This window comes from Silurus meridionalis, chromosome 1 (assembly GCF_014805685.1).
Source record: "Silurus meridionalis isolate SWU-2019-XX chromosome 1, ASM1480568v1, whole genome shotgun sequence".
Classification (NCBI taxonomy): domain Eukaryota; kingdom Metazoa; phylum Chordata; class Actinopteri; order Siluriformes; family Siluridae; genus Silurus; species Silurus meridionalis.
This window is the reverse complement of record NC_060884.1, coordinates 27,947,904-27,954,349: the sequence shown is the minus strand read 5'-3', so window position 1 is coordinate 27,954,349 and position 6,446 is coordinate 27,947,904.

The window sequence follows — 6,446 nt, the reverse complement described above, 5'->3', positions numbered from 1 at the left end:
AATATCTTGTCTGTTAGTGAATTGTGATTAGAGGAATTATATTTCTGTTGTCTGTCTTTTGTCTGTGATGAGTGGAACAATAACAAAGCTGACTTGACTTGACTTGACTTTATGTTGAGGTGTGGGATGCGATTAATTGATAAAGTAGATCATTAAGTGGTTTTGGTTTAAATAGAAGAGTTTAAAGGTGTATTTTTTGTGTGCTTGTTATTTTGAGGAAATATTTCATGAATCCAGAAATAAGAAAGAAAATAAAGTGCATTCAGCTGCTTATTTGCCTTTACGTGTGTATAAAGGCAAAATAATGATCTAATTAAGTGGCCCCTATTGTAAGTGTGCATACCCTTCAAACAGTGTTATCAGCTCATTTATTTCTTGCCTGTTTCAAAGCATTTTTCTCTAGGTTCATGAAGTAATGCTTAATAGATACTCAAAGAAAATATTTGTCATATGCAGGACACACAAAGAAATTTAGTATGTATGAACTTGCTAAAAGTATTATTTGCTTTCAGGTTGAGAAGTTTCCTTCGTTGCATGAACTGACCAAAGTTAACAGGAGCAAGGCTTTAGTGGGCATCAGTCTTGGAGACACAGACATTTGCCACTGGTGCTCCAGCTCAGCTCATAGTGGTATGGCTCACAACTGGACTGCTTATATACACCAATCAGGCATAACATTATGACAATATAAGATTATGAAGTGAAGTGAGTAACACTGCTTATCTCTTTATCATGGCACCTGTTAGTGGGTGGGATATAATAGGCAGCAAGTGAACATTTTGTCCTCAAAGTTGACGTATTAAAAACAGGATAAAGTTGTAATAGCTAGACGACTGAGTCATAGCATCTCCAAAACTGCTGCTCTTGTGGGATGTTCACGGTCTGCAGTGGTCAGTATCTATCAAAAGTGGTACACGGAAGGAACAGTGGTGGTGGACAGGGTCATGGGCGACCCAAGCTCATTAATGCACGTGTAGAGTGAAGGCCGGCCCGTGTGATCCGAGCCAACAGATGTAGCTCAAATTGCTGAAGACCTTATTGCTGTTAATGGTTGATGGGTCAGAACTGTTTGGCAGCAAAAGAGGGACCAGCACAATATTAAGCAGGTGATCCTAAAGATATGCCTGATTGGTGGCAATAAATTCATGCCTAATCGGTGTACCTGAAGAAATATGGTGTAAGCCATTTACTTTAAGTGATTTGACCTCCTAACATGGTTGATGTGTATGTTTACTAGAAATGGATCAATCATTTAAATCAACAGAGCCAAATGAATCGATTAATATTCAGCAATGTCAAGAGAACCCTGATAATATTAGCACTGAAACCAGTTTACCTCAAATAAAGTAAGTTTATCTCTTTAAAAATTGTGAAAAATACAGAATTAAATATCAGAGCTCAGTCTTGTCTTTTGTTTTAATAGGAGTGAAAAGGAAGTCTGCCTCGAACCTGTTCCTCTTAGTTTTGATGAATTACTTGAGAGGAAAGACGTCAAAGTTCTAACTCCTCGCCTTCATAAAGTTTACCTGGTAAACACCTTCTGTTTCAAGTTAATGAATGAACATTGCTTTATACAGTATAGCAAAATATTTTCAATTATATTCATGTGGACAAATGTTTGTATAATCAAGAGTTTGAAAGGAAATAAAAACCAAAAATTTACATCAATTTAACAAATTTTTTGCAATGAAATGGACCTTATCTTACATCCATACCCGAAATATCGTCCAATAAGAACCAAAAGCAAGAATCCAGAGTTTCACAAGATCATAGGCGTCATAAGATCTGTTTTTGTCTCCAGATCTGTGGTATGATAGAGTAGAGTTGAAAAATATTATAAATGAGAGGGCCTGCAAGTGTGAAGACAGCTATGAAGTCAAAATGGTGGTCACTTTTACATAAGCAACATTAATTTAAGTATTTACAAAACTGTTAGTCTGAGTGGATTTTTTTCACAGCAATCTCTGGGGTTTACACACAATAGTGTAAGAAATTAAGAACATCCAGTGGCCTTTGCAGGCAGTAATACACTGCTGTTGAGCGAGAGTGAGTGGTATGAGCTGACAGGAAGTCTTTGGTAATTCAACTAACCATTTTAAGCAAAAAGCACATCAGAACACACAACACATCAAAACCTTTAGGAAGATTGGTTAAAACACCAGAAGACCACATCAGGTTCTACTATTGTTATTCAAGAGCAAGAATTTAAGGCTACAATGAGAAGACGACTCAGACAAACATAGTTAAATATTGAAGGAATGGTGTTTGGCCTTTTTTCAATTTTCGACTGTCCAGATTGAGAGAACCTGTAAATTCTGTGTACTACAAACAACGCTCTGAGCCTCTATATTTAAGTCTTAGTTTAAGTTCAATCCTACGTTCTTGTGTTTGTAAGAGATACATAGCTGATTGTAAGTACTCATACAATTATTTAAGGGCTTCATTTCTAAAATCATGATATAATAAAACCATGTAACAAATTAAATGGTCATATGAGCAACCTATCAAATGTTAATGTGCACAAAAATGCTTAAAAAAAAGTCCTAGATTTCTCATAGATATGAAGGAGCACACTGGCACCTTGAACAAAATGCCTTCTATTCTTTAAATGCGCTATTCCACTAAAATGAAAGGTAATGATTAAGTAATTAGTCATGATGATTTATTGATTTATTTAAAACGGCCCAAAATATTGACGCATAATCCAACTGACAACAACAGTCTTGTAAAATGCTTCCTGTTGGTAAAGTATGCCCACATTTTAAGCTAAAGTGTTTATCAGATCAATGAAGTGAATGTCCCACATTTTTGTCAGATAAAGGTGCTTTCACACTTTGTGGTTTTTCTCGACCAGAGACGTTTTCAGAAAATCACGAATGACAGCAAGATATATTACTTTTACCTTCAAACCATTTGGGTTACAAATAGTGGCGCAAGTGAGAAACACCAACTAGGTGATGAAGAGATTAGATAGTAAGGAGATTACTCTTAGTGCCCTCGAATCTACAGCACAGGACAGCAGCTTCCTCCATATCCAGAGTTAAAGCATTTTATTTGAATTATTCTTAATTATTAATTTACACTCAATACTCCATAATGACAAAGTGAAGACAGAATTATAATGTTTGTGATTTTTTTATTAAAAAACTGTACATAGGTTTTCAGACCCTTTGCAACAGCACTTGAAAATTAGGTCCCAATTTTCTTGATCTTTTCAAAGATGTTTCTACACCTTGATTAGAATCTTTCTGTGGAAAAGTGTATTGACTGGACATGTCTCTCTGTAGAATGAAACTCTCTCTCTCACTCTCTCTCTTTCTCTCTCTCTCTCTCTCTCTCTCTTTATTAACTGCTGTCTGTCATTCCAGCAATGGCTTGTACAACCTATGTAATGATGTGTGTGTGTGTGTGTGTGTGTGTGTGTGTGTGTGTGTGTGTGTGTGTGTGTGTGTGTGTGTGTTTATGTTTTTATTGTGAAATCATGGTAAAAATGAGGACTTTTATTTTATTTGGTTAATATATATTCTGCTTCTTTGGATCCCATACATTACAGTGGCAATAAGAAAGGACATAACAATTTTCCATATACGGTTTGCACGCAACAAATTTTCAGTTTAGTTTCAGGTTTCAATACAGATTCATGCATGAAGAATTGCATTGTGGAAGTATTCAATAAATGAAGTTCCTGAGGTTTCTGACAACTATAATATATGCTAAGGTCTTTTTTCTCTCACATTATATAATTATGGCATGAAATCAATTCAAAATGTTGATATCTAGCAAAACAATACTTTGAGTTCAAGATTTAATGCTGTTAATATTTATATATTTTTTAATCCCAGTTTCAACAGAAAGCCAGTGAAAAATATCCTGTGGTGTACAGCACTCAGCATTATCATTATGAGCCTTTCAGGAGCCCAGGCTTCCACTCTTTGGAATCTGCACCACAGATCAGAACAAGGAGCATGCACTCAGCGATCCTTCTCTACACAGAGTCCCTGCAGGCAAGGTGCCAGATTCACAAAATGAGGAAAAAACAGAATCCTCTTCACAGTCACAGGCCTTACACTCAGCCCGAGCTGAAAGTGAAGAGGACAGGAGTTAAAGGTGTCAACATGGGTGTGCTTACAGCTGATGGAAAGGTGATTGGCTCTCCAGTTCTCTCCAAACTTCCTCTCCATGTTTACAATGAAACCCCTTCAGGATTTGTGCCTACACCCATTAAGAAAATCTTGCTCCTACCTAAACAGAACATTTTATCTCCTTGTGTTGGCCCGGTGATTAATGGAATGAACCCCAATAAAACCTGTGACCCAGGAAAAACATCTCCAGCCTTCTGTAGACCACTCCCTGCTTCCCTGAGGAGAGGGTTAAGCAGTAGAAGCTGCATGTCATATTCACAATCTTTTTCTAACAGCTCAAGAAGCAAAACAGATTTCCAGTGTCAACATGATATGAACTGCATTATCAGAGAGAAACAGCTTAATGATGGCGACTGGGACAAGAAAACAAAAGAAAGGTTGAAAGAGCTGAAGGCTGAAGTTGGGGATTGTGATACATTTGATGTGCATAAAAGTAGCTGCTCCAGACAGAGCAGCGATGCAAAGAAGACAGATTTCCCCCAGGAGGTTGTGGTCACTGATATTGTCTCCACCACCTCAACTACCTTCAGCGAGAAAACTCACAGGTGCAATGCTTCCTCGTGGCAACCGGAGACAATAAACATTCCAACTGTTGACTATCTGGATTAAAGTACTTTAATAACTTTTCTGCATTTGAGAACTCTGTAAAGCAATTAAAATAACTAAACTGATGGTGGTGAAGCGGGTCATCTCTTATCCTCTGAATTGAATTGAATTGAATTGAATTGAATTGAATTGAATTGAATTAATTGAATTTGCAGCCAGATACGGTATCCTCCGCTAGGTGGCGACAAAATGTACGATCTTTCATTTTTATTTATTGATTTATTTATTTTTATTTGCAAGTGGCAGGATTTTAAATGTCTTTCCAACTTACTGTCCATAAAGTATAATGAATAGACATTTGGTGTTACCCAGATGAGGTTGGGGTTCTTTTTAAGTCTGGTTCCTCTCAAGGTTTCTTCCCCATGAAGTCTCAGGAGATTATTTTTTGCCACTGTCACCACTGGCTTGCTCATTATAAATTATAAAATAAGGTTATAGGCACTAAACATATACATTCTAATTTTATAATCGATTTTTCTTTGGAACAATGTCTGCTGTTAAATGTCTATTGCCATACAAATAAAACTGATTTGAACTGAATTTAATATACAGCCTTACATTTTATCCTCGGCAAGTTAATGACAGTATGTAATATATATATTTTTTATTATTTATTTATTTATTTGTTTGTTTGTTTATTTGGTTTTTTTTTTTTTTGTTGTTTTTTTTTTGCAAAAGGGCCAAATCTCAAATGTCTCTCAAACTTTCTGTCTATAAACTAACATTAATTGACATGCATTGCCACCGAGATGAGGATAGTTTCCTTTTGAGTATAGTTCCTCTTAAGGTTTCTACCTCTTACTATCTCAGGGGTTTTTTCCTTGCCACTGCTGCCTTCCTGACGGTGTTCGGGGCTCAGACACACTCTCCCAGTTTAAGTGTAGATTAAAAACATATCTTTTTAGCAAAGCCTACACATAACATACGTCTCACATCATAACCTTGTGCTCCGGAACATCTGATCACATGCACATTATCAACTTGTGCTGTTAATATCATCATGAACAGCAGCTACGCTAATTCCTCTCCACTGCTTCTCTTTCTCTCCCCATCCCGAGACACCCTGAGGTTTGGCCAGCTCCAGTCACCTCCCACCTCGTGATGATTACGGACCTTTGAAGAAGTAGATGCCGAACTCACAAACATCCCGAACCATCTAGAGACGTACCAGTGCCATTTGGATCCCGCTACATGTGTGGAGTTTTGACATTGGACCTCCTGGAGTGTTTAAAGGCTCTGGCATGGAGAAGCTGATGCTGGATCTGTGGTGATCACAAATGCTGAGCTCATAGAACTCGGAGCTACTAACCATATAGACTGTATAAGACTGCAGAAAGAACATCACTTATAATCTTATACTCCAGTAATCATGTTAGTTCTCACTGTCCAGTGTTCTGTATTGTTGAAAGATTTATGATCAAACTCTTGATGTCACCCAGATGAGGATGGGTTCCCTTTTTGAGTCTGGTTCCTCTCAAGGTTTCTTCCTCATAACATCTAAGGGAGTTTTTCCTTGCCACAGTCGCCACGGCTTGCTCATCAGGGACAAATTCACACCATTCACCATCACTGTTGATTTGTGTAAAGCTGCTTTGAGACAATGTCTGTTGTGAAAAGCGCTATACAAATAAACTTGACTTGACTTGACTTGACTGCTGCCACTTTCTCGCTTAATAGGGATAAACTTATAGGCACTTA